Source organism: Nycticebus coucang, chromosome 6 (assembly GCF_027406575.1).
Source record: "Nycticebus coucang isolate mNycCou1 chromosome 6, mNycCou1.pri, whole genome shotgun sequence".
NCBI lineage: Eukaryota > Metazoa > Chordata > Mammalia > Primates > Lorisidae > Nycticebus > Nycticebus coucang.
In genome coordinates, this window is record NC_069785.1 from 64,760,519 (window position 1) to 64,783,966 (window position 23,448).

General features: G+C 44.9%; 1 protein-coding gene and 1 pseudogene across 1 annotated transcript in view; one reads left to right on the forward strand and one right to left on the reverse strand.

Annotated features, from left to right (window-relative positions):
• LOC128588700 (uncharacterized) overlaps positions 1-23,010 on the reverse strand; it is a 36,943-nt pseudogene extending 13,933 nt beyond the window's left edge.
• Positions 1-23,448, forward strand: part of TLN2 (talin 2) — a 453,366-nt gene that overhangs the window by 15,251 nt on the left and 414,667 nt on the right. The gene's annotated exons all lie outside the window — the stretch shown is intronic.

Sequence of the window (23,448 nt, forward strand, 5' to 3'; positions counted from 1 at the left end):
ACCCAGAAATAGAGCTGCTGGTCAGGGGACCACATTTAGAGAAGGCAACCCAATTTAGTGAGACATTGTGTCACTGTGTCGTTCCTGTGATGACATTACAATGACAGTCTCTTTGAATAAGGAAACTATTTCTTTTTTTTTTTTCTTCAGTTTTTGGCCAGGGCTGGGTTTGAACCCACCACCTCCAGCATATGGGGCCGGTGCCCTGCTCTGTTGAGCCACAGGTGCTGCCCAAGGAAACTATTTCTAAGCCTTGGCCATTATTAGCCTATGGATTATAACCCATACTCAGGACCTATATCTAGGTTATTTCACCGTCTTCACTTTATTCTAGTGATCATATAACAAAATACATATTCTTTTCACTAGGGGTATGTTTCTTAGAATGTGGCCTTTGGATCACCACCGTTGGAATTATCTGGAATTAAGGTTAAGCACGGTAGTCGCCCAGTCCCCAGAGATTCTAATTTGGTAGGCTGTGCGTGGCCCAAGAACTTGTAGTTTTCGTAATTAGAAAATTCTTGGGTACACATATTCTGAAGTTTGAGTGTCACTGAACTAGGTCTTGGAAATCAGTTCTGCTTTATACTAGAAGCCAGTCTGCTTCCCATTTCTGTCTTGTGGTGCTTTTGACCCTCATTCTGCAGCAGAGATGAAATTTTAATAGATAGATTTCTATTTGAATAATCACTCTCCCTCTCATTTTTATATAAGCTCATATAATTCATTTTAAGATCATCTTAAAACAAAAAAAGTTATGTTTTTGCCGAGGCAAATTCCTTTGGTGTATTGATAGTATGTAAAATGTATTAGAGATTTTTGGAGGTAATTCAAGGAGGCTTTGTGGTTTTAAACTGTTCAGGTACTTAAGAATGACCATAGCAGAAATATGTTTATATTCTTGGACTCTGTGTGCATATTTAGAAAATGGGTAAATGCTTTCAGATGGGAAGGGGAGGGTGGGGAGAAGGTACTCTCTCTCTCTCACTAGCAAAGAAGACTCAGTTGTATTGACCAGTACAATAGAGCTTGTATTCTATGCTCCTTATTTTGCAGATGTTTCTGAAGATTGATTATTTCCCCCCCCGGAGAAAAGATGTTTGGTTCTATATTCTTCCTTCTGGCAGAATGGGGACCTTTACTTTTAGAAAGGGGAAGTAAAATTGATTTTGTGTCATTGGGTCACATATGCCCACGTCAGTTTATATAATGCATTCTTGAAAAATTAGAGATAAATAAACGACTTTAAAAATTGCAGCACGATCTGCATGCTTTTGCCAACGTTTATTGAACTGAATACCTAAAAAGGGTAAATTATACTGTACATGATAATACTTTTAAAAAGCTGATTAAGGGTGGCACCTGTGGCTCAGTGAGTAGGGCTCCGGCCCCATAATAGCAAGGGTGGCGGGTTCAAACCTGGCCCCTGCCAAACTTCAATGAAAACTAGCCGGGCGTTGTGGCAGGTGCCTGTGGTCCCAGCTACTTGGGAGGCTGAGGCAAGAGAATCGCCTAAGCCCAAGAGCTGGAGGTTGCTTTGAGCTGTGATGCCACAGCCCTCGACCTGGGGTGACAAAGTGAGGCTCTGTCTCTAAAAAAAAAAAAAAAGAAAAGAAAAAAACCTGATTAAAAACATGTATCAGGGGAACTTGTCACTTTAGCCACATTTTTAAAAAATATTAGTTTGCAAGTAAAGATTGTCCTCCCTGGGATCTTCTGTGTTTCAGACTTGTTTGAAAACTGTCCTGTGATCCCATCCTCATCGCCAAAAAACAAACAAAAAACCCCCAAACTGTCCTGTGTGCATTCTCTCAGTTAGTGCTTAGTGAGGTGGGCCGAGCAGAAGAGCTTCAGGGCTGCTAAGGGTAGACTTGGCTTATCATCCGTAACTCTTAATCATTTCCTTCTCAGAACCACATCTAGGACATGGCAGCTGGTCACAAAAGTCTGGGAGATGTGCTGAGCGTGGCGGGTTCAAACCCAGCCCTGGCCAAACCGTAACAAAAAAATAACCGGGCTTTGTGGTGGCCGCCTGTATTCCCAGCTGCTCGGGAGGCTGAGGCAAGAGAATCCCTAAGCCCGGGAGTTGGAAGTTGCTGTGAGCTGTGATGCCATGGCACTCTACCGAGGGTGACAAAGTGAGACTCTGTCTCTACAAAAAAAAAAAAAGTCTGGGAGATGAATTAAACCATCATACTGATGAAAAAACTGAGGTATAGAGAAACTCAGGGGCTTGTTCAAAAGTGGCAGTAAGGTGGCAGAAGTGGGAGAAGAGGCCTTTCAAATCTTCTGCTTTACAGGTGCCCAGTGCCCATTCACTGTATTCTCTAACTTATGTCTTTTAAGTTTGTGCTTCTTAAGTTGAGGACCTTTTAAACCAGGGTGCACCTGTATGCTTGCTGTCGCTTTGGAAGAAGCCTGTTCTTGTGGAGGAGCCCTGGCTTTGGAGTCATTTATCAACTTGGCAAATATTTGCCTACTGAATACATGGTGGGTATATCCTGGAACAAACCAGACCTGAGCCCTGTCCTCGTGGATAGCACAGCCTGGAAGGATATTTGTGGTAAGAAGCATTAACACAAATCAGAAGAAGGATGAGTGTTGCAAAAGCTCACAGGTATGTTGATGTGGAGCCCACTACACTATGGCCATCATTTCTAGTGTTACTGTGGGCCAGTTACCTGATCTCTGTAAGCCTCAGTGTTCTCATCAGTAGAATGAGTACATCATGCCTGAGTTAGGGAGCCATTGCAAGGATTCAGTAGATGAGGGATGTAAAGCAGACTGTGTGTGTCTCTGGGTACATGGTAGTTAAGTGTAGTTCCTTCTTAGAAAGGGTGAGAATATAGATGTCAATGTTTTTTGTCCTGGTGTTGTATTGGGCCTTGTAGACAACTGCAGGACAGTAGTTTTTTTTTTATTTTCTGTTTTGAGTTTTTTTTTTTTTTTAGACAGTCTTACTCTGTTGCTCAGGCTAGAGTGCTGTGGTGTCAGCCTGGCTCACAGTGACCTCAAACTCTTGGTTTCCAGTGATCCTTCTGCCTCAGCCTCCCAAGTAGCTGGGACCGTAGATGCCCACCACAGTGCCTGGCTAATTTTTTCTATTTTTAGTAGAGACGAGGTCTTGTGCTTATTCAGGCTGGCATCGGACTCTTGAGATGAAGAGATCCTCCAGCCTCCGCCTCCCAGAGTGCTAGGAGGACAGGTCTGAGCTTCCATGTCTGGCCTTTTTGGGGTCATCTTAAGAGCAACGGGGAGATACATTAGAGCAGTAGTTCTCAACTTTCTTAATGCCTCCTAATGCCATGACCCTTTAATACAGCTCCTCATGTTGTGGTGACCTCCAACCATAAAATTATTTTCATTGCTACTTCCTAACTGTAATTTTGCTACAGTTATGAATCATAATGTAAATATCTGATATGCAGGATGTATTTTCTTTGTTACAAAGGGGTCACGACCCATAGGCTGAGAACCACTGTATCAGAGGGTTCTCCTGGTTGGTTTTGCTCGTTGACTAATGAGGTTGAGATTGGAGCAGAGCTTTCTAGTCAGAGATGAGTTATGATTACAGGTGAGCTGGGAGAGTGAGTGATGCCTGTCGTCCTTCCTCAGTCTCTCTAGGGCTGCCAGGACTCAGGCCCTACAGATATAATCATTTTCTAAAAGTGCCAGGACTTAGAAAAGTTTGGGAGATTGTTCCCTTCCTTAAATGTGCTCAGGGTACCTCTCGGATGTGTGGGAGAGGGATGTGGATGAGCTAGTGTTCAGGGTTTCCCACACTTCTCTGAATATAAGACTCACCCGAGTGCTTGTTAAAGTTTTAGCCAGGTGTGCTCTGTTGTATTTAACAGTTAACCTGATGTGAGTCATACTGGGGACCTTTGGGTAACGCTGGCTTAGATGAGAAATCCCTCTGGTCTTGCTATTTAAAGTTCATCTATGGATGAGCAATGATAGTAGCATCACCTGGGAATTTGTTGGCAATGCAGAGTCTTAGGTTTCACCTAGACGTACTAACTCCGAATCTGCAATTTAATGAGATCCTGAGATGAACGTGATTGCATACCAAATTTGGGTAAGAGCTTTTGTAGAGGGCGGGGACACCTGTTGACATTTTAAAGCAGGAATGTGATGGTAAAAAAAAAAAAAAAAGTCTGATAACGTCTGGCTCAAACTGAGAGCTGTGCTTATATCCTTTGACTCTGTGGGTCTCACTGACCCTTAGACTCTACCTGTCCTCCTGTTAATGTTGTGTCTGGAAGAGCGATGTCTGGGCCCAGGAGGGCGTGTTGCCTGGCATGGCTGGGACCACCCAAGTGCATCATAATTCTTGGCGTTCATTAACTCTGTGAGGACATCTTCCTCTTGTCCCTGGGAGAAGACTTAGATACAAATGTCAAAGTCAGCAGCTTTGAGTTTTTGAAGACTTGGGGGTGGGGGTGGGGGTTGGATCATACCCGTGCTGGGTCCCTAAAAAGTTGTTTTATTTCTGTCCAAGGACTGAATCAGATGGAGTACAAGTTTCCTAATGCTCCCCTGCTCTCTTAAATCCTCTTTCTCCAAGCACAATGTCAGAGAAAATGCTCTGCAAGGCACTTGCCAAATGGCTTGAAATAAGCGTCCATGCACATTTCCGAAAAGACAATTAGAAGCTTATTTGAGGAACTAAAGGCCTGCTGTGCTAGACATTAGTCGGAGAGAGCTCATTGCCAATTGGGAAACTCTCCTGGGGACCACTTCTCATCACAGTCCCTGCTTGGAGAAGCTGAGCTAGGAAAGTGGAGAGCCCGCCAGGCTTGGGAGAGCGGAGGAGAGGGAGAAGGGAGTGAGGCGCCTCAGAGAGAAGTGAACAATGCCCATGTCTCCTCCAAGGAGAATCGAAATCTTTGCAGATAAAATCAAGCGGAAAAAGGAAGTCATTATAAATTCATCAACACTTGAATCATATTACTAGTTAGCACTGGTGGCTTAGCCTGGAAGGCTCTTTATAAAACTGAGCTCTAGCAAGGTTAGGGCTCTGCCCAAGGTCACACAGCATATTAGCAGGAGAGCCTGCTCACAATCCAGGGATCTTAGTCTTGTGCACTGCCTCCTGTGCTCTCCTGCTATCTGGACAGAAGATGCTAAGAATGTAAAATTACAGTGATTGGATCCAGATGTGCTGGCCCTAGTCCCACTTTTGAACTAACATAGCGGGTTTTATTTTTTATTTTTTAAAATGAAACAGTATTTTAATCTGATGGATTTATTTGCTATTCCACCTTATGGGTACAAGGGATAAAGGTCAGGAAAGAAAAATCGCAAGCTGGTAAGTATCCTCCTCGTTGGGGAGGCTGCACCAGGCTGTGTTTCTCTTGGCTTCAGGTACCACAGAGAGTGACCTACAGGATGGGAAATCTCTGCACTGTAAGTGGCAGGATGTTTGTGTTCAAAGTTGGAGCATGATTTATATGCTCTGCAGGGACAGATGCATGTTCTTAAAATTAGCTGGATGCAGCGGCCCACACCTGTAAGCTGGCACTTTAAGAGGCTGAGGCAGGTGGATTGGTTGAGGCCAGGAGTTTGAGACCAGCCTGAGCAACATAATGAACCCTCTCTCCCACCCCAATCACGGCAAAAAGTAGAATAATTAACCTGATGTCATGGCACATGTTACAGCCACCATGGAGCAGGGGTCCTAGCTACTCTGGAGGCTGAGATGGGAGGATTGCTTGAGCCCAGGAGCTTGAGGTTATAGTGAACTATGATTGCACCACTGCACTCCAGCCTGGGCAACAGAGCAAGACCTAAAAAAAAGAGAGAGAAAGAATTTTTAAAAATCAAACTATAGGAAGGCTGAAATTTTATAGTGATTTTTTTAGCTTGAGTAGGGGATTGGAAAGGCCTCCAGTGCAGGGGCATGGGGAAGATGTTACCATTTCTGTGATGAAATGCCGGATTGCTTATGTGCAAAATCTGAAGGCTGTGATGTTTCTGTTGCACAGTTTAGCAATATTACACAGTATCTTGGTTAAAAATATTTCAATGTGTATGTCCACTTTATTTTATTTTATTTTTATTTATTTATTTTTTGCAGTTTTTGGCCGGGGCTGGGTTTGAACCCATCATCTCCAGCATATGGGGCCGGCGCCCTACCCCTTTGAGCTACAGGCACCACCCTGTCCACTTTATTTTTATCTCCTAGATTTGAGTTTTGAAGGCAGGAACCAAGCCCTTCATTTCTCTGGCAGTCCAAGGGCATGTTAAATGATTAGAACGTCAGGCCGAAGTGGTCAAGGAAGATTTTGCCTTGGGAAGTTGAACTTGAGCTACACTGAATCTTGGTGTCCTTCTGTGCAGTGTTGGCTATCACCGCCAGGCTGTGACAACTTCTTAATCATATGTCATATTGGTTGAACTCAATGAACTATTGAGTTAAAAATGCATGATTTTAAAAAATATATATAATTTGTTGAGAAATGAAATCCTTTTACATTGTAGGAGAAGCAAGTCAGTGGTGCCTTAGGGTTTGTTTTAAAAAGGGAGGGTGTGATTCCGTGCGTTGATTTCAGTGATGGGACACCAGTGTTCTAGGGGAACTGACTGAGAACCACTAAGTCAGTCCAGGGAGAAGCTAGTCTCCTTCCTTCAGTTAGAGGATGATGTGCTATGTTCAAGTGTGGCCCCGGGACCAGCAGCAGCAGCATCACCCGGGAATTTACTGCACAGATGCTCCAGCGTCACCCTCAACCTACTGAATTGTAATCTCTGGGCTGGGGCTGGGAACCTGTGTTTCAACAGGTTCTCTGGGGTATGGTGATGTTTGAGACTTGTTCTTGTACGGTACTAAGCAGCAAAAGTTGTTTGAGGGCACAGTCTGGTGGGTTGGTTCTCAAAGCATTTCGTGTTGGGTTGGTTTTCGTTCTGATAACACAGGCCAGGTGATGGGGTAAATAAAGTTAAATCTCCATTAGTGCTCAGTAATAATTACTGACAGCCAAGGTCTTGATAGATAGAATTGTCGACCCCACCTCCCAATTTAGCTCAGTCCAAAGCAGACTCTGGTTGTGACCTAAGAAAGAGCATGTTTAAGAACTTTTCCTCTCAAGATGCCTTTGACAGCCACATTTCCATTAGGAATAGACAGAGATGGATGGAGCTTAGGGAGGGAAAGGTGCCTACACTGACTCAGGGCCTTGCAGGGAAACACGTTTCTGCTGAGGAAATACAGCAGGGGTGGGGAGGATGCTGGGATGGGAATGTGTTTTACCTGTGATTCTGCTGGTTGCGTGATAGCAAAAACGTTTGATGAACTTTCTGCTCCTGAAAGGACTTTTTCATTGTAGCAGTTGAACCAGAGTTCTCTGTTGAAGAACCATTTCCTGGCGGAACAAATGTTTTGCAGCTCAAACAAGCTAAATGTTGAGATAGGATTTACTTTTGAGTTTGAGGGGAAAGAGGACGGTTGAAAGTAGTTCATTCAGTTCTTGCTCTGTTCTGGGGAAAGACACCAGCAGAGTGAGACAGGATTCCTGCCTTGATAGGTGGGACCCACAGTCAGGAGCTGGCTACCAGGCTTCCCTGCCACAGTATGTACAAAGGGTGAGCCTGGGGGGCCCTGTGACCACAGGGAGTTAGTTGTTCTTTCCTGAAATTTGTGGTCTGTGCAGTGTGAAGCTGAGAGACTGCCGTAAGCTGTGTTCTGAGATCCAAGTGCCAGCCTTTCTCTGAGAAGTGAGGGTGCCCCTCTGCGTCCAGTATGATAACTCACATAATAAATATACCCTGTTTTAGTTGAAGATGTAATTGGCTTTAAAGTAACTTCAGGGAGGTCAGGTCTGGATGGAGGGTTGGGGCGATTCTAGGAAGAGTGTTTGTGGAAGTATAAACTAAAACCAAAATCTCCTTTCAACTCAGAAAACCTCTCCACAAAGGGAGGAAAGAGAGAACACAATATTATTATTGAGAAAAGCATTAAACCAGGGTGTGATATGTACTGCAGGCAACCTGCTGAAGGGATTGCAGAGAGGGAAAAGAAAGCTTGCTCTTTGAGATCGCCAAGCAGATACAACCCATTATAGTCATGTTTTTTTTTTTTTCTGTAGAGACAGAGTCTCACTTTATGGCCCTCGGTAGAGTGCCGTGGACTCACACAGCTCACAGCAACCTCCAACTCCTGGGCTTAAGCGATTCTCTTGCCTCAGCCTCCTGAGTAGCTGGGACTACAGGCGCCCGCCACAACACCCAGCTATTTTTTGGTTGCAGTTCAGCCGGGGCCGGGTTTGAACCTGCCACCCTCGGTATATGGGGCCGGCGCCTTACTGACTGAGCCACAGGCGCGCCCTATAGTCATGTTTTCAAGATTCAATTGCTTACATGTATGAGATCTTTAAAACCAGAGGTAGGTTTGCCATTTAGAGTCAGGGGACAGTTGAAGGTAGGCCCATCTCCTCCCTGGAATGGAGTGTTATCTTCTGTGATGTTACATTTCAAAGAGGTGGCTCTCAGGTCCTTGTGAAAGAGGCTTATTTAGAATTTGACCTGATACCAGCAGCCCTGTCCCTTTGTTTCCATTGAGGGTGTCTTGCCTATCCGGGAATTCAGGTGGGTGCTTACAGTAAATAATTATCTCCCTTTGCTGGCCTCAGGAGCATCCTTTGAAGAAAGAGGAGTTGGACTAAAGTGATCCCAGGACATGGCAGTTCTATTCCCCTCCCCTTGTCTCCAGCCTGCCACGTCTCTCCCCATGCCCAGAACACCCTGGCCAACCATTGTTGCTGCCTGACTCAGATGTCTTAACAGATCTTCACTGCAGTTAATCAGGTTATAAACCAGCTTTTGGAGCTGCAGTTTTGGAGTGCCTTGGAGATGGCGTTCGGTGTTGGGGCACCCTTTGGTGCTCTCCTAAGGCAGGAAGGCCTCCAGGATAATTCTACATCTGATAGTTCTCTAGTCCTTGCTCCTCCTGTCTGGCTCATTGTGCCTCTGTAAGTTAATTAAATCAATTCATTTGTCTTCCTTCCCAACTTGTTTGCTTCAACACCTTTGTTTCCTCTTTCCCCTCCAGTCAGAATCAGAAGGTGTCTTTATGGTTTTTTATCAGCTTAGGACATGGTAAAGCTTCAGATGCCTCTTAGACCTTTTTGATCATCTTCTGTTTCCATACCCAAAGCAGCTCAGAAAAGTCTTTCACCTTGTCCTTGTTAAGGACTCTCCAAGAAACTTTAAATGACAGTGTTCGTATATAGAAATGTCTTCTGAAGTGTTGCTTCAATTACTTCGTCGCCCTTCAATTGCTGAATCAGAACCTGGTTTTCCCTGCCAGATTCAGCCTTCCTGTGGGAACGTAAGGCTTGGCATCTGGGTTCTGGAAGAACTGAATGGAATTCGTAAGGATGCTTGTCAGTGTAGAGCCAAGAACAGCTCCCAAGAGTGCGTACCCAGGTTGGAGAGATTAAGTACGTTATTTGACTCTGGGCCATGACAGTGCCAGTGGACCAGGAGGTGTGGAAGTGGAACCACTGGAGAAATAATGTGTTCAGTGGGATAAACATGTAAAAACTAGGCCTGTCAGACCTTGCCCTCTCTTTCACCCTTCCCATCCCAACTTTCATATTCAGTCCAGCTATGGTTGTGTAAGCGTTTTGGTTCCGTCCTCTCTGGTTCCCTGCCTCCTGGCCTGTCGTGCATTCTGCCCAGAATTTAAGGGAGAGAGGACACAATATGACTTTTCTTTTCCTTACCCCAGATCCTAATGTGCGTTGGTGAGGAAGCAAGGGTCTCCCTGGGAAATAACCACGGGAGTGTCTAATCTCAAATTCGTTACCTGCTAAATCCACTTTGTGCTACGCCTCCTAGAAGATGGTGGGGACTGAGTGGGAAAGTGGCCTTTGTATCCTGGGTGCAGTGCTTGGCCCACAGTAGGGGCTCTGGGCATCTGTCTCCACTCCCGTTCTCCTGGGGAGTCCTCCACTGTCCTGGTCGTATCTGGCCAACTCTAGCTCGTCCTCAAGACACTATGGTTTGGTATAAAATCTAGAATCAAGCAGGACCACCACCAATCCCTCATGCTTTCGTCCTTTGAGTTGCCCTCATAACTCTGATGATTAGGATAAGAAAGCATTTGATATGGAGCAATTTGGAAAGAAGGAACCTTAGGCCGTCTGATAATGGTCTTCACTGGCCAGAGTGGCTGGTGGAACTGAGGAACTGAATTTCTGATTTTATTTCATTTAAATTTAAAACCAGTGATGGGAAAAGGTCTAAATATGTTTGGCTTGGGTATGTGAATCAGGTTTCTCAGTTATAAATGTGAAACTGAAATCTAGATCAAGCATTTCCGATTGATTGAGGCTGAGATGTGTGCTCTAAATGTAAAATACATACCAGATTCCAAAGCTTTGGCAGTAAAAAAATGTAAATATCTCATTAATTTTTAAAAATATTTTACATGTTGATAATATTTTGGATATATGGAGTTAAATAAAATATATTAGTAAAAGTAGGTAAACTTTGTTTTAAAAGGTAGCTACTAGAAAATTTCAGATCTCACACTTGGCTCCCATTTTTCTATTGGACAGTGTTGCCTTAGACCTTGTCAGTTCTGCAGTTGGCGTGAAGCCCATAAGGAAGCTGCTGGTGCCCTGAGTTCCTGGAGAGACTGATGCTTTCTGGGGTCTTCCTCATTGGTCTGCCTACATTGTGGAGCCCAGCTGGCCACTTACAATACCAAACTGTTGGAGCGTCCTCCGGATCGCATTATAGTACCTGCTGGTGGCAGGTTGGAGAGAGCACCTTTTCCCAGGAAGGCTGCCCTGTGCTAGGAAGAGGTCTGTGTTCTTTATTTCCTGACAACCCCAGGGACTGCCACCAAACTCAAGGCCTTAATTGGCTCTGTGCTTCCATTTGGTAACAGTCTCTCTTTGGAAGGCTGACCTTGCTATAGATTGTAACTAGACATAACCTCAGTAGCAAAATGAGTGTAAGCACAGCCTTAGAGCCCTGACACCTGGGTTTGAATCCTGGTTCTAAAACTGACTCGCTGGGAGACGCTGGATAACTTCCTCACCTGTGACACGGGGATAATGATAGGAACTACCTCAGTGGGTTGTGGTGAGATTACTAAGATGTTGCATTTAGACACATAGCAGCGGGCCTGGCATACAGTAAGTGCTCACTGACTACTGTCCATCAGTCCAAAGATGGCAGTGACTGGGATGGTTGTGGGGAGGCCTACATGCCCCACCTGAGGGCTGCGGATGAAGCTTTTCTTAAGGGAGGCAGCTGGCTTTGGGGGTGGCTGTAGAAAGGAGAGAGGAATGAGAGGCTGAATGGAGACGTCCTCAGGCAGGCTCGGTCCTGCTGTCCTTAAGCCACGTCTGTAGGGAGCCATGAGAGGGTGGACTCTGGGGCAGCAAACTGGAAGAGCCCTTGTCCTCCACCAGTGTGGTCAGCCACTGGGTGTCCTGCAGCAGCACAACTGGCTTCCTGGGAGGAGCCCAGTGTTCTGTGTTTTGACTGCCCATTAGGCCCACCTGGGAGCTTTTAGCCCACACTAGCACCCCAGCTCCACCACAGAGCAGTTGAATCTGAAGTGCCAGGCTGTGGCCCAGGCATCCTGTTTTAAAAGCTCCTCAGGTGATTCAAATGTGCCCCACGGGGATGAGCACCCGCGGGGCGGGCCCACTACAGTGCTGTGAGTGCTTGCCTTGGGTCTTTAATTTCATCTTGCACTCGTGGTGAGTGGTGTCGACTCCTGTGGGAGCCTGTGGAGACAAAGCCTTCTTAGCATGGCGGAGGCTGTGTGGATTTTCATAGGAGAGCGTTAGATTTCACCAGAGATGTTTCCCAAGAGGACTGGAAGAGACTAGTTCAGTTGCCTCAACCTGTTAGTACCATGGCGTGGGGAGTGAATCTTTCTGGTTTGGTGTCTGTCTCTTTCTGTGCATAGGATATCATTATCATGTTCTGTTGTACAAGTGGTGTGAAAACGTTCGCCTAGGATATGTCCCTCTTGCGTTTACTTGCACGTCTCACAAGAGCTGCTGTGCCTGCCTGCCTTCTGCAGGACTCGCTGGAGATGCAGTGCAGCCATCATTGTTCTCGGGGAGTTGCTCAGTTAATGCCCTTGTCATGTGAGGGAAGAACCTACAGTTGCCCCGTGTAATAAGCTATTGTTCATACAGAGCCTTTAGCCTAGATTGTGGTAGAGCTGCAGGGGGGCATCAAAACCACCATCCTTTTATTCTTGGTTTTCATTTTCTCTCTAATATCTCTTGACCTGTTAACCACCTGAACTGGCTGAGAGTGGGGAGAGTTGGCTGTGGGAATTACCTTTCTCTACTGCCTGGAAAGCCTCTACTAAGATATGGCCCATGTATATCTTGCATTTCTGCCTTAAGACCCTGCCTGGGGAAGGAGAAGCTGGTGGCAGGTGTCCTTGAAGTGACTGCTGCTGTCACTCACTCCTTGCGTCCTTTGTGCGAGGCTGATCAGTGCCTGTATCAAGGTTAAAGTAGGGGGAGTACAGCCTGAGATAGTTCCCCATTTCAGCAAATGTTTATTAGGCTCTGCCTCATGTACCTTGGGAGGTACAAGGAACAAAGCCTCCAAGCAGGCCAGATGCCTGCTGCGTGCTGTGACCGGCAGGACTTGGGGTTGGGGTGAGTAGAGGGAATGTGGACAAGAGCTGGTGAGTTCTTACTGATAGTGGGGGCTGAGCCTCACCTGTGGAAATGTGCCTAAATTAACTCCTAGCCAGGGGCCCCGGGGCCATGTGTGCTGGGAGTAGGCTGCTCATTCAGCTCTGCCTTTGTGCTATGGTTTCTGTTTGGTCTCTAGCTTCATGGTATTTTCTTCATCCCTTCAGCAAACAATTTTTTTGGGGGGAGGCCCTGCCTTGTGGAGAGTGCCGGGGACAGAGCAGACCTCAGTGGTGCTCTCTAGGGACTGAGATTGCAGAGCCTGCTGGGCCAAGTGTGATCTGGAAGGCTCTGGGTCAGAATCACTTTCTGTGCTTAAAGGTGGCAGATTCTTTGTCCCCTCCCACCCCACCCCCCCACCGCTCCAGCTACTAAATCTGCATTGTCAACAAACCACGCAGACCTCCCATCTCCATTTATAGCTTCCTGCAAACATTGGAGAAGCTTTAGTTCTGGAGGTGTTGCCATCACCTGAGTGAGAAATAATGGGACTAAGGGTGACAACAAGGCTAGAGGAAGGAGAGGGGACTGGTCCCGGTGAGGCTGGGCCAGCAGAGCTTTTGAGAGTGATAGGAGGAGCCAGGAGGTCCCCCGAGGTCATTGGCTGGTTATCAGAGAGAGGACGGCTTGTGCATGTTGATTTTCAGGTCTTTGCATGACATCCCCTTAGAATTTGTGTTCTTGTCCACAGGCATTAAGAATTAGGGGTCTGAAGGGGAAGGCTGGGATACTGTGTCCCAGGACCTGTGGAAGTTAACAGGTGGGGCCAGCCCAGATGTATGGCCAGGGACATAAAGTTCTGTCTACTTGGGGTTTTCTTACTTTCATCCTCCTTGGCCAAGCATCTAATCCCTTTTGCCTTGTTCTAGTTCTTGTTCTGGGTTAACCTCTGCTTCCTGAGTGACTTACGGTGAGCCCCCAGGTGGGACTTGAAGGTGGCAGGGAGGGGGCAGCAGAGGGGAAAATTGGGGTGAGAGATGGACAGAGCGTGGCCGTGTTCAACTCTGCCAGGCTGGGGGAGGGTGAGAGCCCTGGTGCTCTTGCCCCTCCCCTCCTGCAGCCTCCCAGCCCTGCACGTCCGGAAGTACCTGCTTTGTGGCTGACGTGGAGCCAGCTGCCACTGGTGATTTCAGTTTTATGCGTTCACTTAAGCTTTCTCATCCTTGGCACAATTGACATTTTGAGCTAGATAATTCTTTGGAGGGTGGGGGTGTCATCCTGCGCACTGTAGGATGCTTAGCCAGTCCCTGGCCTCTAGCCACTAGATGCCAGCAGCACCCTCCCTTCTCCAGACCTCACGGAATGTCCCCTGGGAGGCTAATTCCCATTTGGGAACCACTGATCTAAACAATATTGAGTCCTTTCTTAAAATTGTGGGCATGAGGGAGGGGAAGAGCAGTGAATAAACCCCGCCCACTTCCTAGTTGAAACTGAAGTCTGGAGGGAGATGGTCAGGGGAGCGATGGCTGGGAGTGTTGGTGTAATAGGGTGGGTCTGTCTGTCCAGGTGTTCCCTCTGCTGCCTTCTCCAGCCTGGAATCAGATCCAGGTGTTGCTGCTCTGCTGTTCAGGGGCAGCTATTCTGCCTAGCTGTTGCTGTGCTGCCTGTGCTAACTTTTCAAAGAGCAACCTTCCTGCTGCACTCAAACCCGTCTTGGCTCTTTTCCTCATTTCCAAGTCCTACTTCCGATTTCTTCTCCCTCTCTCTCTGCTTTATTTTTTTCCTTTATTAAATCAAAACTGTACATAAATGTGTGTATGGGGTACAATGTGCTGATTTGACATACAGTGTGGAATGCTTACATGTAACTGATTAACATAACCATCTCCTCACTTATTGTGGTAAGACATTTATACTCTGTTCCTAATAGTTTTGACACGTATCATTGCATTATGTACAAATTGAAGTCTGCACAAGCCTTTGGTGCAGTTTCCAAGCATAAATCTGCCCTCCATGCCCCTCAGAAAAGAGTGTCTCCACCAGCAAATCTGGTTGGACCATCCCTTCTGGATCACTACCCTCTTTTGCCCTCCAGCTGATGCCCATGGGATCTGGGTCCCTGGGGACCCCTGCCCTGCCTCACCACTCATGCCCTACAGCTTTCTTTCCCTGGCCATGCCACCTGGCGAGTAAAAGGCAAATTGGATCTTGGCTTTAGGGCCATAGATATCCTATTCCCTCTCTCTGGAATATGAGCTTGCTTCTCAGAAGGTAGGATCCAAATGGTCTGTGTGTGGGGACACAGACATCAGAACCCTCAGCCTCCTGTTCTTAAACATTCATAACTGTCCCCTTCCCTCTCCCCCAGTCCCATCCTAGTGGTCTCAGCTTTCATAGTCCTCTTCCCAAGAAAGGGGAGGGGATTCATTATCTGTTGGAAGGCAAATAAGGTTTAACAGTTCATAAATGTTACCTTTCCTAGGTAGGTTTGCATTTTTTATAGGGAATTTCAGACATTAGGTGGAAGAGTGATGGGAAGAGGGTTGGAGTCATGTGTCACTGTGTGGCTTTAGCTCCAGTGGCAACTAACTGGCAGCTTGAGTCTAGTTAATGTAAACAGTAAAGGTTTACAACTAGAAGCTGCTCTCGTCTGTCTTTATGGATAGGCAGACGTTTCCTTTATTGGTTTCTGTGGTCTGTGTTTAGTGTAGACATAATATTTGTGCCTCTAGAATTTATTTTAAGAACACCAGAGTAGAAGCAGGTTGGTTCTTCCTTAAACCGAGTTCAAGGAAGAAGGCGCATGTGTACAGCCTGACTTGACTGGTTGGCCGTTTTAAAGCCAGTGTCACTCCTTGCCTGGTGTAGGTGGTTGATTTAAGTTTAGCTTTCCATATTCACTGGACAATCTCTTTACATGCTTTCCCACAACTGACTGTGGGGAATGCTTTTAAGAAGAGAACTCTTGTTTCTAAGACTCACTTGCGTCTATTCGTAGATGGCATGCGAAACCTGACAGGTACCTCTGGGAGGGGTGGTTGTGCATTGATGAATGTGCTTCGTGTCCAGTGTTGTGTATTAAGTTAAAAGTGTGAGAATTCTGAGAGTGCCACTATTGTTTCCAGTAGGTAAGATGATGTTGTGTCCTTTGAGTTACTAGTAATATGAATTTAGTGTGTGTTGACTTCTGATCCTAGCTGATCTTCAAGGTTAGAGCCTGTAGGTAGAGCTTTGAAAATGCATGTTTCTGAATGTCGCCCAGACTCACTGAATCAGAGGCACTTGGGGATGGCACATGGAGCCCTATTGAAAGCTTCCCCAGGGAGACTGCTGCTGCAGCCTGCTGGGCTTCTGTCTGAAGACCATCACTGGAACCGTGTGCCAGTTTTGACAGGTCACCACGCTACTTAACACTTGTTGCTCTGGCTTGGAGGTCAGGGTGAGTCCTGGACAGCCTCTCTGGGGATGCCGTGATCTTGTAGTGGCACTATTTTGGGAATGGGTTGGAGAAGATGGCCTGGAAACAGCAAACTGAGGGAGTGATGGTCCTGCCTAAAATATCTGGATGTGCCACACTGGGAAGCCAAGAACATGAACTGATTAACTGGTTTGTGAACCCTCTTGAACCCACCCCTTTAGGTGCTTTGAAAATCTAAAGATGTGTGGTTTATAAGAGGCATGTGTGTTATGGTCTTGGCTAGCCAGCTGTGCGTGCGGTTTTGGGAGAGTGTGGCTTCATTAATAGTATCTCTCCACCTTGCGTGAGACCAATCTTGACTGCCCAGGCTTTAGCTACCTTTTAATTTTTTGGCATGCCAAGTTCATAGGTTAGCAGAGGACATCACTCCATTCAGAGCATCTGATTACCAGTGATTTTTTCAGAGACAGTAGAACAGGTGTCAAACTGCAGCCCGCGGGCCACATGAAGCGGTGTGAATTGTATTTGTTCCCATTTTGTTTTTTACTTCAAAATAAGATATGTGCAGTATGCATAGGAATTTGTTCATAGTTTTTTTTGTTTAAACTATAGTCCGGCCCTCCAACGGTCTGAGGAACAGTGAATTGGCCTCCTGTTTAAAAGGTTTGAGGACGCCTGCCCTAGAGGATAGTATGAAAGTTTTCTTGAGACAACTTGAGATAATCCATTTGGGTTAGTTTTGAGGGTGGAAGCTGGAAGATGCTCTGACTCTCTCTCCTAGTCAAAGGTATCTAGTGTGGTTTGGTCATTTTTATTGTGAATTCCTAAAAATCAGGGACACCAGTATCAGAGATATCAGAAACTTACAGAAGCACACATCACTACATTCTGGAGTAGTTGCACCTGTGTTCAGTTTTTTTGGCAAAGATCATTCATTTAGTCCCATAATTCTGCTGTTTTCCTGAGAAGTATTGTGTCATTTTAGCCCACAAACGACTTACCCAAGGTTACTGGTTGAGATTATGTAATTGATATGGCTATAGAGATTTTCCGAGACCTGGCCCCAATGGATACAAAGGTTTGGATCATATAACTCTAATTCAGTAATAGTCTAAAAAGCTAAGTTACTCTAGTTTTCTTTTGAGCTTTCTGGAATATCTATAAGTATACACTTTCTTCTTATTTTAAAAAATTTCAGATTATTAGGTGGTACACGTTTTGTTTACATATTTTGTTTTTGTGCAGAGTGAGTCAAAGTTATGTGTGCCTTTCACCCAGATAGTGTGCACTATACCTGATAGGTGTGAATCTACCCATCCCCTCCACCCACAGCCTGATTTTTTTTTTTTTCATTGAGAATTACTTCTGTAAATGCAGTTAAACATTGATTGATTCGTGCCAATTTGGTATTGAGAACATGTGTTTGTTCTTCCAGTTTTGTGATGTTTCACTTAGGAGAATGGTCTTTAGTTCTCTCCAGGTTGTCCCAAAAGATGGAGAATGGTCTTCAGTTCTCTCCAGGTCGTCCCAAAAGATACTAGATTGCCGTTTCTTTTTATGGCCGAGCAGTTCTCTGTGGTATGCATAGACCACATTTTATTAATCCCTTCATGTATTGGTGGGCACTTGAGTTGTTTCCATGCCTTTGCAATTGTAAATTGTGCTGCTATAAACACTTGAGTGTCTTTTTTATAAAATTACCTTTTTTCCTTTGGGTATATATCCAGCAGTGGGATTGCGGGATCAGATGGTGGGTCTACTTTTAAGCCCTTCGAGGTATCTTCTTACAACTTTCCATAGGGGTTGTACTAGTTTGCAGTCTCACCAAGAATGAATATGTAAGTATACAAGTTTTAAAAAGGAAAAACTAGGTCTTTGAGTCTGCGTTTCCCTATTCTGAACACTTACTGGACTCCTATTTATTGTAAGCTGGGATTTACTCAAAGGGACAAAATTCCATTCGTTTAATTGACTTTGGAGAACATACCATTGTCTAGAAAGTTAAACCGTCGTTATCTCTTAAGTGAAAGGCTAATTTGTGTGAGTTTGGAAATAGTATGTCTGTTTTATTGGGTCATCTCTGGTCAAATTTAAAACACAGAAAAATTCTAATCAAAACAACTGTAAACGATCATTTCCTGTCCAAATGCTCCCTGCTTAGAGGAATATTGGCCCCAATTAGAACTTTAGCTTTTATTTTCTTTCCTAGGCATTTTTCTTCTCAATTACATTTGATCTGAATTACTTGGGGGTGGCAATTTGTGTCAGGGGGAGATAGCAGTTTTTTGAGTAAATGATTTCCACCACATCATGGGGCATGGTGGCAGCAGGTCTGCAGGAGTTCAGGTGTACTTTGGACAGATCCCATCTCTTCTGTTTGAGACCTAGTCAAATGAATGCCTATTGGCATTTATTGACGCACTGCATTGTACATAAACCTCATGTTGATTATGAGTGAACTATGAATCATGGCTCAATACTTATAGTGGAGCAGTAAGATTGTTAGCGGTAACATTTTCAAGGTAATACAGAGGCTTGAGTAATACATGGTAAATTGCTCAGGACAGTTACTGAGTGAGTGATACTTTAGCTATTGGAGAGATCAGTTTGGTCTGGAAGTCTCAGAGACTTTCTGGAGGAGGTGGGAAAGGTTATAAAGCAGGAAAAGCAAAAACTCTTTCCATCAAGGTGGTGTTAATTTATATTGTCAAACATGAGGGAAGATCCCTTGCTCTGGATTCTCATTGAGGACTAATGACGTTGAGCTGATTTTTGAGTCCCAGGCCCACTGAGTGGGACCGGAGGAGAAATAGCCAGGTAGACATCTTTGCAGGGCTCCCAGAGTTTAAGCAGAAGAATGCACTTGCCAGAGTATCCCTTAGCCTTGGCCTGTTGGGACATAGGCACAGTGTGTGTACATCCTCCTTGGAGAAGGGAGAAACATTTATCTATGTGTAGGTGCATAGGTTAAAGTGAATACTGAAAAAGATCTAGTTCAATAACATTAGGTCAGCCCTAGGGATAAAGACCTAATTAAGGCCCACCATTCTCCTCTACACATTTGTGGAATATAATTTGCACACTGACATATTAAACATGAAACTAGATAATTACATAATTAGGCAATTAAAACATGCCATATCCCCAGGACACCAGAGCAGGTAACTAGAGTGCTTGTGTTTGTTTTCTCAGGGTTCGTGCCTTCAATGACCACATGCAGTCTGACTGTAGGATTTTGAAACCAAATATTGACAAGTAGCTTGTTTGAGTTTGGTGGTTTAAGTTTAGATGTTTAAGGAACCGTTAGAGCGCAGCAAACTTAGATTTGTGCAAGTGCTTTCCATTTGCAAAAATGTTCAGGAGGAAGAAAGGGAAAATTGTATCAGATGTTCCTCAAATACGTAAATACAAATAAATTTCTAAAAAAGGAATACCAGCAACTCATGCATATTTGCTTCTATGCTCCTATTCGCTTTTGGCGTTAATGTTTTCTGGATTTCTTCTGTACTGAATGAAATGTCAGGGACAGGAGTACAGAAGGGGTAAACTTCTCCAGGCCGCAGCCCTGGGCAGGGTCCCAGGCCCATCTCTTGTTGTGGGTCAGTGGGACTTATGGAACATTCCACCAAAGGACGTATTTCCCTTGTAGCTTTGGAATGCAGGTGACAAATTCACTTGTGACATAGAATCATAGCGGGCCTCATCTTGGTATAATGGCAGCTGGGCTATGTTCCCTGTGTTTACCTTTTTTTTTTTTTTTTATTGATTAGATTTTTCATTATAGTCTCTGAATGAACAGGATTACAATCAACAGTAGGAAAATCCTCCATTTGAATGATTGTCTAGGTCTGTCTCTGCGCTGTTATAACAGATTACCTGAGATTGGTAATTTATAAAGAACAGAGACTTACATCTCATAGTTCTGGAGTCTAGAAAGTCTAAAATCAGAGGGCCCGGCATCAGGTGAGAGCCGTGTTGGTGGGTGGGTCCTCATGTGGCAGAAGGGCAAGAGAGCTAACCCACTCCTGCAAGGCCTTTCACAGAGCAGCATTAACCAAGTCGTGAGGTTGGAGCCTTCTTGACCTGAATGCCTCTCACCACTGCTGCATTGGGATTAAGCTTCCAACATGTGAGTTTTGGGGAACATATTCAGGCAAATGTCAATGACTTAGTGTGACAGTGGGAAAAATAACCCTGAGTTAGAAGTTTCTAAGAGTCTAAAGTAGTATTTCTGAACTATAAAAGGCTAAGATTGATTGAATTTTGTAACTTACCCATTGTGCATGAAAAATGGGAAGTTGCCTATCTCTGTCTTATACTTCCAGAAAACTTACATTTTTCACAAGATAAACTCATTTATTCATTTACCTAGCATTTATTGAGGAGTAACCATGACTGTGTTCTAGGTGCCATGCTTTGGTTCCGCTTGTGTAGGGCTGGAAGTACCTGGGGTGCCATATCAAGATGATGGGGTCAAAGAACTTTGCAAACAAGCAGAGACATGCTAATGTGTGTCATGTGATTTTACTTTTAAACATTTTGAGGTTTAGGTTCTCAGAGTTCAAGAACCTGTAGGAGGTGTTCCATTGAGCTTAACAATGTTCTTTGCGGTCTAATAGACATTTAGCTCATTTAAATACTTGTGTTTATAACTAGTACTTGGCCATGACTTATTTAAGGTCCTTTGGTTTGTGCCCTAGAATGCATATTTATGGAATTTTTGTGCTGCTTGTGAAACAGCTGATTCCAGAAGGCCCCTGCACATCCCTGGCCAAGGGGAGAGAAGTGTCTGTGCTCTGTTTTCCTAAGAGCCAGGGAAGGGGAAGCCCTCACCAGGCAGGCTGTAGGGGAGCATTCGCCCAGATGTGTTTGACATCGTTTCTGAAATAGAGCACAGTGTTTATGCCACTTGGTTTCTATTTTCAGATAGTTATGCTGATAGAAGCGTTGGGCTCCAAGTGGAGGGGAGATGTGGTGAGATGTGTCCTCCTAAGGTGAAGGACTGGGTGTTTCCACCTGGTAATGTGAGTTTCAGCTTTAAGGATGACTGAAGTGCTGTTTTCTGGGAAGACGACTACAGCCCTGACAAGGCTCTGGCCTGCACACTTTATTCAGACAGTTCATTAGAGTTGTCACATACATCCTTTGGCCACAGGGACCCAAGGGGACGACCTGAGACAGCAGCCTAAGGCATTTTGCTTTGTAATTTCATGTTACATCTTTATTAAATCAGCTCTGAGGCTTGGTACCCCTCTGGACTGGTCTGTTCCAGCCCTTTAGGAGACTTGATTTCTCTGAAGTTTTTTTTTTTAGTTTATTTTGGATTAACATAAGGGCACATGCCATTAGGCTACATTGTCCATGTTTGTAAGGCATAGTCCCAGTCAGAGTTTGAGCCCCTTACCTGGGAGATATACCCTATACTCCTATGTGGTACCTGATGGGTGGGAACCCATTAAACCCCTCCCCATCCCCTTCCCGAATTTAATTGTGTTTTTCTCTTATGTGGGGCTGTAGTTGTTTGTCTGTCAGTTTCATATTACTATTGAGTACATGAGATGCTTGCTTTTCCATTCTTGAGATACTTTACTAAGGAGAATGTTCTTCAGCTCCATCCATGTTAATACAAAAGACAAAAATCTCCATCTTTCTTTATGGCTGAATAGTATTGCTTGGTACACATATGCCATAGTTTATTAATCCATTCATGGGTTGATGGGCACTTGGGTTGTTTCCACATCTCTGCAGTTGTGAATTGAGCTGCTGTCTGCATTCAAGGGCAAATGTCCTTGTAACAAAATATTTTTTTTCTTCTGGATAGATACCTAGTAATGGGATTACAGGATCAAATGATTCCCTGCAGTTGTAAAGCTTGATAGGTCCTCCTGAGAACCAGAAGACAAATCCCTGTACCAGGCAACTGTCACCAAGGTAGATCTCTGGGGTTTGACCTCTATCTCTAATCTTGGTGTTAGCAAATCTCAGGTATTTGAATTTTATGTTTACTCCTTTTGACCATGGACTGTGTTTGGGTCTGCTTTGGGTCTACTCACAGTTGTGTTTTCTGCTTTTGAGTCAAGGTTGTCACCCACTACCTTTTCCCCTAATTGGCCTTTGTACATAGGGCTCCTGTTCCGGTATAAGGGATTCTTTCTTACCATACCTGCCTTGGTTCCAGCTCTGGTTATTTAAAGCTTGAGTGGCTCAGTCTTCTATCTAGATTCTCTCCTCTCCTGAGTAATTTCAATCTATCCTTCCTCTCTCTCTTTTATATTTTAATTTTCAAAAAGATAAATTTCACATGTAAACATGTGGAAGGGTATGCAGGGAAAAGTGAGTTTCCTCCACCGCCTTCAACTAGAAGCCAAAAGCAACCAATAGGAGGTATTTTGTGTCTATCAAGACGTCTCTGTGTGTGTACATCCACATTCTGACTCCTTTCTCTTTGCCTCCTCTTCCTGCTCCTCACATGAGTAGTGTACTCTCTGTAGTCTATAGCAGGAACTGAGTTCATCAAAGACAATTTGTCTGTAGACTGGGGTGGTGGGAGGATGGTTTTGATCTGCATCTGCAAGCAATCGATTTATTATGATCTCTGTGTAGTCAAACCTCTCTGCTAATGATAACCTGTCTTTGCAGCTGCTCTCCAGAACTAGCCTTCCTGCCTCAGCTCCACCTTAGATCCCTGGGCATTAGATTCTCATAGGAACCACGCAGTCTAGATCCCTCGCACGCACAGTTTACAGCAGGGTTCAAGCTCCTGTGAGAATCTGATGCCGGGAGAAGGGGGAAGAATTCAAGCTCCTGTGAGAATCTGCTGACAGGAGAAGTGGGGAGTAGCTATAAATATAGATGATGCTTCACTTGCCCCCAGGTGGCTCGCCTGCTGTGCAGCTTGGTTGCTAAATGGGCCACAGACTGGTACCTGTCTTCGACCCAGGGGTTGGAGACCACAGCTCCATAGTACATCGTGTGCATACATTTACATACCTTTAAAAAAACCTTAACCATCGTACATTATTTCACATTGGATCTGGCGGTTCAGCCTCCTTCTTTTTTAACAGCAGTATTACATTCCATTGCAGCTCTTAAATGGTTCCATAATGATATTCAGGTCCTTTCTAGACTTTTTACTGCTTTATGCACTGCTGGCGGTGTGTGTTTGTGCATGCCTGCGCTCTTCCCCGTGCAAGTATGAATACATCTGCGGGCGAAATTCCTAAAATGCTTGAGTCACAGCACGTTCATCTTTAATATTGCTAAAAATTGTCCTGCAAAAAAGTTGTATGCATGTTAATTGTCTCACAAACAATGTATGTGAGTACCTGTTCCCCCGAACCCTTACCAACACAGTATTATATTTTCCCAATCTGGTAGGTGAAAATGGGATAGCACTCAGTGTGCATG